Raw genomic sequence first — 11,615 nt, 5'->3', positions numbered from 1 at the left:
CTTTCAAACCACAAAAATTTTGTGTGTCAAAGCATCCCTTCCTCCTGCAGTTTTTCCATGGTACCCAATGCCCCTTGCTGTGCCCACTGAGCATTGTCATGACCCCCTCCTCCTCAAGCTCATAACAAGAGGTCCCCATCCACTGTGGCCTATAGCCCAACCAACTGGAGAACCCAAAACTTAGAATTGGAGATGATTGAAGCAGTATTTCAAAAGTTGCACTGTTAGTTGCTTGACTTGCTGTACTTTCCATTAATGATTTCTTATCATACACGTTTAACTGTGTGGAGTCCCACCAGCCATTTAGGATTGCCTGTGATTATTTTCCCCCATAAATGACATTCAGCGTAGACATTTCCTGGCACTTAGGAGTGGTTGAATAATAATATTTGCTACATAACGGTATTATTTTAATCAAAACATATTATGCTAAAACCAAAAGCAAGTAGTAATAATAGAAGAACAACACAAACCAGAATTCCAACAAAAATCCAGGTTGCTGAGCGCTGTAGTATCTCTCAAATTCATCTTTTGGACAGTGAATAGGTAGTCCCCTTATCAGTCTAGTAAAGTCACAATCCTGGGTGTCCTTATCTTTTATGCAGTATCTAGATGGGTTTTCTTCTCTACTAGTTGGATGCTTGATAGTGGGATTTGTCACTGCTAAAACATGGAGCTTCCTCTCAGGCTGGTTGTCAGCTAACCCACAGTAATGAGTCTCTGCTTTTAGTATGCCACTTAAAAGTTATATCACCTTTTATTATTTGTCTATTTTTAATTTCTTTCCTTTGCTCTCAAAGTTTTTGTTTGGGGATTTAGTAGAGGACTAATCCACAATCCCCAGCTGTGTAAAGAAGTATACACTTCTTTAAAAAAAGAAAAAGTTATGCCTCATTAAATGAGTTAATACTTGCCTAATTGTAATAGCATAGCAATAAAATTCAATCCCTACAACAATGTGATACTGTAACTTCCTTTCCTCTAACTGATGGAGCACTGGGCCTCCTGCCAAGGAAGTCACATGGAAGTAGAAAACAATATGAACAAATAAAATCTCTTTCTGAGGTTTAGATATATATGTTTTCTTTGGGGCTTTGGATTATTAATATTCGGGGGTTTTTAAATCTTCTGTCATTACTTGATTCCCAACTTTCATTCTGGCATTGTGCATGTGGGTTTTTGAGGAGAGGAGGAGATGGTGCACAGTGGAATTATTTTCCTGCTCCTTTTTACCTTTTCCTCATACCTAAACTATCTCCTTCATATAGGTACCATTTAAAAAAAAAACCAAAACCAAGCATATCTAAGACACCAAAAAACATACATGAGGACATCTCCTCACCATGGACAATATGTACCACAGCTGTAACTAAGCCAAAGAAATAATTAGATTCCTTCAAACAAATATAAAATAAAATTTAAAATAATATAACATAGAGAGAGATGGAGAAAAGATGGAGAATAGATGTTTAATGACACCTACATGCTACCCAGGTCCTCCATGGTAATAGTGCTTAAGCTAAAGTTTTCTGGCACAAGATGGTGACCTATGTCTACATCATATAGATTGAGCTCTGTTATCTCAGCTGTGTGTTTTGGGCATAAAGTATATAAGCATTATGGATACAAATAGCTCTTTATATTATTCTCTCTGACTGCCACAATACCTAATGCTGTTTGGTTTTCAAACACTCTCAGTCTGAAGTGCATTTTGAGCAAAGCTGGAAAAAACCTGCCTGATTGTGTATCTACCCTGTTTTTAACCATAGCAAGCCAACACCGAAAGCACAACAGCCTCTTTCCCCACTCCCAGTCTACCTGCTTCAATGACATATCAGTTTTCACTGCTATCTGTTAGGTGCGCTTTTACAGGTACCTCTGGAACCTCTCTCCCAGGATTCATTCCTTGGCCTAAATCTTTGTTTGGTATAGAGAGTAATCTAGCTGTTACATGGCCTCCTAATGAGAGACCATAATGATTTTGGCTATAGTATTTTGTGCCTGCTAGGGGAGTGCTAAAATGACTGTTGAAACACTTCACTGGTCTCAAAAGAAAGATCTCCTAGGTTGTATTAGATACTGGATCTCAAGAGGAGATGCTGTTCAAGACGTAACAAAGCAAAAGTTTTCCATCTTGTGAGAAACTAGTGAAACAATCAACTGGGGAAAATTTCTCCTAATCTTCCTGAACTTACTGAAGCAGTCTGAAGTCCAGATCAGACACTTTCTTAGTCAGTGTCGTTGGTGTCCATACAGTATCCTGAATCAACACGCACAGGGCCAAATGAATCAATGGTCGAAAATGTCTTAGCAGCTTGCCCAAAAGGAAACTTTCAAAATCAATTACTTGTACACCATCTTTGTATATAGATATGACTTCTTTCTCCAAGCAAGTGTTCTTATCACACTGTAAACCACATTGAGCTTGTTACAAGAGGGCTGCCCGTGTGCAAATTGTCTGAGTTAGTGTGATACTGAAACTATAATTTGTTAAATAGTTAGGTGATACAAGTGGCATGGGCTTGGATTACTAGACATATAAAATATACTTAGTGTTTTAGGCTAAATGTTGGCCCTATTACTTGAAGGAGAGACTGCCACTACTGTGCAGGGGAAAACTATATCTTCTAGTACAGAAGAATCTGAAAAAGCTCAGTAGGGCTGTCAGAAATTTCACCTACAATTTGTGAAGAGCTGATTAGTTTTCCATTGGGAGGATGTGGAAAAAAAAGGTCTGGTTGAGTACCTGAAATACCAAGCTCAGTAAAATCAGAGGCAGAAGTAGAAGACTCGGGGGAAGCATTCCTGTTTCCTTCATTTAGTCTTAGATGAGTGTGGACACAGGGCTAAAGTTACTGCTCTCTCCAGAGATGCCATGCAGGGTCTTGCATGTGGAATGGGAACGGTGCATTATAAATCTCTTAGCTGAGCATAAGAGTTTAAGATTCTTGGAAGAAAAATATATCAACTCGTATTATTTAAGGGATGTGGCATTTCCAGCCTCGCAATAATTGCCTGGCGCTTTGCATTTCTGAGAAAGTAGAATGAGTTGTCTTAAAAGTGGGTTCTGCGTATTGTAAAAGTCCAACTGCGACTTGGAGAAACACCCCTGAGACTTATTGCTACCATTATAAGCTTAGAGTAATGTGCACATATTTTTCTTTTTAGACCATGCATACTTTATCTAAACCTCAGAGGTGAAAAAAAAGGTCCTGTTAAATTTAAGGGGTTTATTTTCTTTCTTTTGATCTTACTGGGTCTGACACACCAGTGCGTGTCATGAGTTCAGCTCAGCCAAAGATGAGGGCTTCTGCTACTTGATTATGAGTCCCAGCCACCATGTTCATGGCATCATACATCACAGTACCACAGCCACTGAAGGTCTGTCTGAAGGCCATGATTTCACTGTTAGGGGTGGAATTTACAGGCCTGGTTCCCAGCTGCAGAAGGGCCCAAAGCATCAGCTGCCAGGGGTGACGGCAAGAGAGAGAGCTTCATTCAGTCTGCAAACTCGGGAGCTGGGTGTCAGGCTTCCCTGTGGGTTAGCAGCACCTGGCACAACTCCTCAGTCCTCTCTGGGGCACTGTCAGTTTTGGCAAGGCAAAACAGTAAACAGTGGTAGGATATTTTATTAAGGAAAACGCTCATCATCTGAATCTCATTAAATTTCATTCTCTGTGTATATCAGTTGTTGTGCTTCGACAACAGACGAAAGCCAACGTAGCAGCACAGACTTTGTTAAACAGCTCAGTAGCTTTGGTTCTCATTGGTGTCAGGCCTACTTTGTAGCTTAATAACTGGAAATTTTCTTTCTTCTGTTCGAACTTCTTAATGTGCCTTAAGTCAGCTTTATACAGAGGGTGGGAATGATGAAATCACAGCAAATAGAAAAAGAAATACAATGGTGTGTGTAACTGTTGGAAAATTCAGAGGTTTTCACTCAGACACTAGCTATGCTTCAAATTCAGCAGCATAAACAGTTCTGAAACCTTTGTCACTGAAGTCTTTAAAGAAAGTAATAAACTAGGATCTCACAGAAATAATTTGGTGCAGCTGAGGCATGGCCTGAGGCACAAAACCTCTTCGTATTTTCAGCTTCAGACTGTGTGATTCACCTATACTCACACAGCTCTTCCCACTCTTACTCTTGAAAAGTCCTTGGACTAAAGGGCAAGTATCATCTTTCCCATTTCCCTGTTATGCCAGGCACAGATAAATGACAAGATTTGCTGGAAGTGTCTCACGTGGACCTTAATATTGTTGATGCCTGAAACAGGGCTGATTCCTACCCAGTATGGTCTCTCTTCCACCGGGCTGCTCTGCCTTGTGTTGTTATTGTTACAAAATACTGATGTACTATGAGAGTTGCAAAGTGGGAGAAAAAAACCCAAAATTGCACATTGCTTTCCTGCTGCTCATCAGTCTCTAGCTTTTCTCTCAGTTTCCCTCAGCCCTCCACCCTCACTGTCTTAGTAACAAGAGAACAACCTGTGCAATCTGTTGAGTGAGAGAACAACTCATCTGAGCACAATTTCCTCTCCTCTGTTGTTGAATATAACTTCCCCTGGGTGGGTGAAAATTTTGGCAGTCTGTACAAAGAGTAGCAGAGACTGAAGCAGAAGCTGTAATAGAGCTGTTATGACTTGACAGCCCTGTTTTGTAATGCACAGGGGGATTTTATTACAAGTCAATTGTAGCTTCAAGAAATTTAAGAATATGGCATCTGCTTGTATGCTTTTTTTTTTTGATGTTTAATAAATGAAATTGCAGTAGATTTTAACATGGAGACTATGGCTGTAGCAGGCCTGGATGACTTAATAAAAACTGAAATCAATCAAACAACATGATTGTGTTGGCAAGTTTTTACTCTTTAAGTGGAAATAAATGTCTTTGCATCTCTAATAACTTCACATGCCTTTCTTCAGTACACTGTATTTTTATACTGTTTGCTGAGTGCATTGTATTTTGCTGATTTCATGTTTAAAGAATAACCTGTTAAGGACAGGTATGTAATGTATTCTCACAAGGATCTGTGTCACTACAGTGTGTATCAATGATGACCTAAATCTTGAAGGAAAAGTCCCATGGCTTGAGAAATGACTTTTCACCTCCCTTCTCACTGTAACCTTTCTTTTCCTTGAATTAACTAAAGAAGATGATGACAGCAATCAAAGCTTCAGATCACTGGCTCCATGTAGTCATAAGATAGTTTATTTGTATTATAAGACAATGATTCACAGTGGAGGCAGGAAAAGGGACAACATTTTAAAAAGAGGCAACGAAGGGTTCTTTTCTACCAGCATTTTTCAAATCCCAAGTCTCACAATAGATGAAATATAGGCTCTGACACATCTGGCTCTGAAACCTCTCTTTGGACAGGGCTAGTTTTACCAGTTATTAGTATTGTTGTGATGGTGCATGTTGTATGAGCCAGATGAAGAAATGGGACAGAAAATAATGCAAACCATTGAGGCTTCTGATCTCACAACAGACCAAGCCCAGCATGCACTGAGCACCCCATCGGCAGCCTGACTGTGGGAGCCACATGTAAGGACCTGGGACCAGAGCAGGAGCCAAACATCCTCTTCTCTGTAGGAAACTCAAGGGCTGCTGAAGGGTCTGGGACTGGGATTGCAATGATGGGCTCCCAGATTCTGCTACTCCATCAGCTCTTTTGCTATATTTTCAGCTGCAGCCCTATGCAAAATTGCATATTAACATGAATCAGGTTCCCATGGGAAGTCCCTGTGTGATGTTGTTGGGAGCATGCTGTTGAATAAAATTATATGAATTATATAAAAATACATGTTGGTGTTTACTCCTTGGCAGAGCAGTGGGAGGTAATCAATCTGTCTTTGGAAAAGTAGTCAGTTTGTATCTACTCCTAGCCCTTCAGTGGGCTGAAAGACATAATCCTTCAAAACCAGGTAGTTAGAATACCCGTTATAATCTCATTATAGTGCTGTAATGTTGAGCTCTTTACCTTGCTGTGCTCCCCTAGAACTAAGCTCAGTCCTCTAGGCTGGCTTAATCCACATCTGTTAGAGGACTAATTACTCCAGGCTGTGCTGGAGACTCTACCTATTTCTGTGACCTTCTGACAGTTGCATGAAAAAAAAAAATAGTAAAAAACAAAAACAGGGAAAAAAAAAACCCAGAAAAATAACCAAACAGAAAGTGTTTGAGTCAGTCTAGCTGTCGTGTTTTGAAACAAATTCCTCTGCCTGTATCTGGGAACTCAGAGTAGATTTTAATGATACTTTAGGCATCACAACAGCAACCCGGGGAGTTAAAAATGCACCATGTGTTTGGAATTTTTTTCCCCGTGGTTAGAAACAAGACCTCTTTAGTGGATACAGCCTTACAAAGTATGTAAGGCTGTTACTAGCAGAGAAAAGCTGATGCATTGTATGCCATCAACATACGTCACTCACACTTCAGGTACCTATTAATTTTCCTAGTATATGTTCATTATCCAGCTTTTTAGATGTATAAAGCAGTAGTTCAAAACGTGAAATTTAGAGCAGCACCTCCAAAACCTGAAACTTGCCATCCAGATAAGTTGAAGTGGTTGTTATGTTGGAAGGATGTGTTTTGTCACCATTGGCAGAGAGTAGAAGCTGTCTTTTGGGTAGAGCCAAGTGGTGCCCAGCACACTGCAGGACATGCAGCTGGAAGGTGCATCCACCCCACCAAAGGGGCTGCTAAAGCCAAGGGGCTGGGCAGCACCCTTGAAAGAGGCAAAAGCCAGGTCTCTATCTTTTTGTTTGGATTCTCTTACAAAAAGAACACATCTGGCTGCAGATTGCACAGCATCACTTTGGAGGATTTCTTGAACAATCCCGATTCTCAAGGCCTCAGCGGATTTCTGTCCATGGAGCATAAAGACCTGAGGAGGCAAGAAAAACTGTGATTTCAAGCCCTGCTGAAGGCTTGATAAACCCTACTGGCATGCTTGCCACTGCACAAGACTCCTAGATGCCCAAAGGAGGACAGTACTGACACCTTCAAAAAAACTGGAAATTTTCAGGAGCCTAGGCTCAAGCCAGATGTGTAACTGTGGTTTATATGGTTTCCTGTGCTCCCTCAAATCCCTAGCTTTCCTCTCTGAGGTAGTCCTCATAGCAGAGGAACTGAGGTGGGGACTTCTGTAAACTTGTTAGCTGCTTATCACATTGCTTTGGGGATAAATATTTTTAGAAATTTCATAGCATATCCGATAGACACAAGTCGTTTTCTAATGAGAATCTGTTTCCTCAAGGGCAATGCAAGCAATCCTGTGTAAAAACATGCAACTGATGGGACAGGAATATACAGAGGACGGAAGCTATCTTAGGTCTATACAGTACCTTATGTTATATTTGATACTTATTTGTACCCATGTGAACATCTATACCCTACAGTGCTGGGAAATTGAAGAAAATGAGTAGTTGTATACTAGATTTATACTGAGTCGCACCATTTTCTTATTAACTCATGGACTCATTTTTTGGAGAAAATTAAAAAAAAAAAAAAATCTAATTCATCCAGAACCAATTTTGAGTGTGTTTTTGAAGACAGCTAATCTTAGGATCTTTGGCAGGATGAGGCTTAATCAAATCCTTCTGCTAGTGCCTCATTCCATTCTGCAGGTATCAAAGTCAGCAGAGTACTCCTGCACATACCTGCACACTCCATTTCATGGTATGAAATCACCTTCCTGATAGACTTTAGCACAGGCATCCTCTTACCTCCTTCACCTTGAACAAAAAAAAAAAAAAGTAACAACACACATTCATAAAATAATGATTTTGCCATTAGATCACCAAATGAGCCCCAGAGCAGCCAGGATCACCAGAGTCTAGCAGTCCTGGAGCTCAATGCGTGCAGCCGGTGCAGGACCAATATTCTTAAAGGAGTGATTAACAAGTCAGCTAACAAACACAACAAAATTAGTCAGTGTTTTTAGCTGCACATCATAGGTAAGCACAGTCAGAAAACCGAAAATTTTCCTTCCTGACTACAGTGCAGAGTGAAAAATTGGTCTTGTTAAACCCTCTTGATGGACAAGAAGGGCATGAAGAGGTTTGTGTCACCCGTGCAAACTTTGAGGTCATGCTCTGACTCTTTTTTTTCCTCCATGCAAGCAACTTCATGAGCTACAAGCAGTATAAAACCTATCCAGAGGCAAAACATTTCCCATATAGCCTTAGGCTCCTTTGCTTTTCAGGATTTGCTGCCAAAAGGACATGACTCCTTCATGGTGCAGTGGCTCTGGGGTAGAAAGTAGTCTCTGAAACAGAGAGACAGACAGAAGCCCACCAGAAACACTGCTGCATCACATGTAGCATGCTCAGATTTGCAGATGTGCCTCTGAAGGTGTTGTGCGATCTCTGCTTTGGATCTGTGCTCACTTGATCTTCAGTTCTACATCAGCTGCAGTTTCTCTGTGGAAACTAGCATCCTGTTTCGTGCCTGTGAGGAGCTGGTGCACTACTCTGAATTTCAGTACACTGCACAGAGACAGGGATGGTGAAAGGATGAGCTGCTATTTATTAACTGAGTGATACCACATGGTAGATTCACTGGATGTTTACAAAATTGCATGGGTTGGTTGATCAAATGCACAGGTCTTCCCTTTGATTCAATTTCTGTTAACTGATAAGAGCAAAAAATCCAACAAATCAATCAAAACTAACTGGGCTGCGGCCAAACAAATACAAAAATGAAAGATGGCCAAATTGTATTGTGCTTGTATCTCTGTTTTGTGGCTTAAATAGAAAGATGCCTGTCCCCTTTCTTGCAATTCAAAGCTCAGAAGGAGCACTGCCTTCCAGCCTGGTGCAGCTGGAGACCTATGTCCCCTCATCATGCCTAATGACTTGCAGATTTATTCCAAGGTGGTTAAGGGATTTACTTCCTTCCAGAATTGCTTAGAAAATGATCATCTGAAACAGAACGAATGGTTTCATGCACTGACATGTGAGACAGAAATATATTGTATGCCCAGGGACGCCAAACACATCTCCTAGTCATCTAGATGGATATTCCCTGGTGCATGTCATACTCAGGAATCCCTTGTCAGGGACTTCCTGGTCATCAAGGAACAATGCTGGAAACCCAAGCAAACAGAAATTTGCCCTACTGTCACAGGAACCTCTGTTTCCATTGTTACAGGTTTAACATTTGGCCTGTGCAACTTCAACTGTTTCCTTTTAGCATCCACATATCTTTAGGAGGAGCTGAGTGTAGCTGAGTTTTTGAACAGTATCAGTAGCCACTATCTACACCTGCAGCATCTGCAGTGAATAGAGCTTGCATTTAGATATAAAAGTGTGTATTTTACCATTCTGTAACTTGATGGTATTCCACAGAATTACACAGGGGACAGATCTGGATAAAAGTAAATCCAATCCAAACTCTTACCCAGGGAAAACTTTATATTGGGATTAATAGGTTACTCTGGCTTTCTATCCTGGAGAATCAATTAAAAACAGTTATAAAGGAGGGAGAAAGCATCCCTGGGGTTAATGGGCCCATTTGTTATGGCCTTTTATCACGTATAGTCCTCAGCACCTGTTTAAAATACTAAATAATCTGAAGGCAGCTTCTTTACATGGGTGTAAATGGAGTTTCTTCTGTCACAGCTGTGTATACTTAGTGCACCTTGGGGCAAGCATGTCTGGCTCTCGCTGATGCTCAGGCACACCACAACTTCCTGAGGGGTTACTTTCTGCTGGCTGACAAAAGGTAAAATAACCTCTGAGTATGTCCTAAATGGTGCTCTCAAATGTGGTTTAGAACTGTCTTGTGACAGATGGTATGGGCTAGCTCGCAGGCTAACAGAGGTTAAAATTTGGCTTAGAAGACTGTAGTGCGACAACTTGAGAGGTAGGTTTCCTGGCATGGCTGCTGTGCTGCAGGTGAGCTGAAATACAGAGGGGAAATTGTCCCCATGGGGAGCCCTTGGGTATGTGTGTCTGGTCATGTGACTCTGGGATACTGCACAAGCTGGGAGCTGTTTGAAAGAAAAATAACAAAATTATACCTTATGTTTTAGTAGCATCTAGTGTTGGAGAGTAAAAGGCTTGTTGCTGTGTTTGGTGTGCTTACTTAAAGGAAACAGCATGGACAGCCTGAGTTGACCGATCCTAATCGTGTGCTTTAGTGTCCAGAAAGTCCTATGCCTGCTGGAGACTGGGGCTTTGGGAGCTGAAAAAATACTGAGAATTTTTCCCATGTAGCCTTTCCTAGACTATGATCAAGGCACATGCAGCCTCTTCCTGCTTCTAGCATAGGTCTTGTGGCACACTATGGGTATGTTGATAAAATCACATTTTGCGTTTGTGGAGTTGACTGTGTGTTAGACTTAAACATGAAGCACTGCAAAGAGCAGCTTTTCATATGTCCTTTGGTTTCCCCTTCTTCTATTTGCTGAATGTGGGCTTCCTCTGCCATTGTTACTCCTTTGCCCCGGCTGCTTTATGATCTCTGCTTTTCTTGCCCCCAAGGTGGGGTTAGCCCTAGCTGTGTAGAGTTGCTGCTTAGGGAAGTGGTAGGCAGCTATATGTGGGTGTGGAGCTCCTTGCTGTGCCATTAGGAGGAGTGCCAAAGCTGCTACGGGCCTGGGGGCACCAAGCTGGGGACCCATTTGCCACCCTCTCAGCTCCAGATGGGTGGCCAAAGAAATGGTGCTTTCCTCTCTTACTTTCTCTCTCTCTCTCTCTCTCACTTTTCTCCTCATGTCTCTCTCTCTCTGTAGTATTTTGCTTCCTGAACTGTCGGAGGTACAAATATTGAAGCTTTTTTTAATTAGACTTACTGTGTCTCCGAGAAGTCCAAATTAGATATGCCTTAGGGTGGATGCTCGGCTCTTCTTAGTGTTAGCTAGAACCTATTTTTTTCTGCTTTTATGGAATACCTATGAACTTTGTCAATTATAAAGCATCATGGCTATATCACTTTATGGTAAAAGTCCCTTTAAAAAAGTCATAAAATTCCTTGCAAAGTATTATTTTCACAGTATAAATAGAACTGCCTTCTCTCCTTCCCTTCCAGGCTTCCTCTTACCTCCTGTTCCCGGGTGGGTAGGTGTTGGGCTAGCACATTATAGAGATGTTTCCTAAATCAAAAACGTACATGATGGGAAGGAGGGAAAAGATTTTATGCATAGGGACAGATGGAGGGTTTAGAGGCCTCTTAGCTACTGTTCTCAATGTTGAGAGTGATGGTCTTTGACTACTTTGCAGATGCCTTGTATCTGCAAATCTGTTGTTGAATTGTGAGTTGTCTTTCATGAGTTGATATAGGTTGATTATTTTCCCTTTTTTGCCTGGGGTTGGAGGAAAGAGATAAGTATAGTGAAAAAGCAGTGGCATGCATATTTACTTTAAAGCAACACTTTGCCCAAATCCCTCCTGTAAGCAGAGAGTTTCTATTTTATGCTGAATATGGTGTATGTGTGTGAACTATGGATGCCAGACACGGTGATAAGTAAAAAGATCACACATTTAATTATCTTGGCAAAAAGAAAGAGTAGTTTTGTGGTGCTAAAACACAGAAGGCATTCTTTCTAAAGGATGTGTGGGATAAGAGCGTTGCTGGTTGGTTGCAGGCTTTTAGATTATCGGTTACCC

This window comes from Cuculus canorus, chromosome 1 (genome assembly GCF_017976375.1).
Source record: "Cuculus canorus isolate bCucCan1 chromosome 1, bCucCan1.pri, whole genome shotgun sequence".
Lineage (NCBI taxonomy): Eukaryota > Metazoa > Chordata > Aves > Cuculiformes > Cuculidae > Cuculus > Cuculus canorus.
This window is presented reverse-complemented; position numbering follows the sequence as displayed.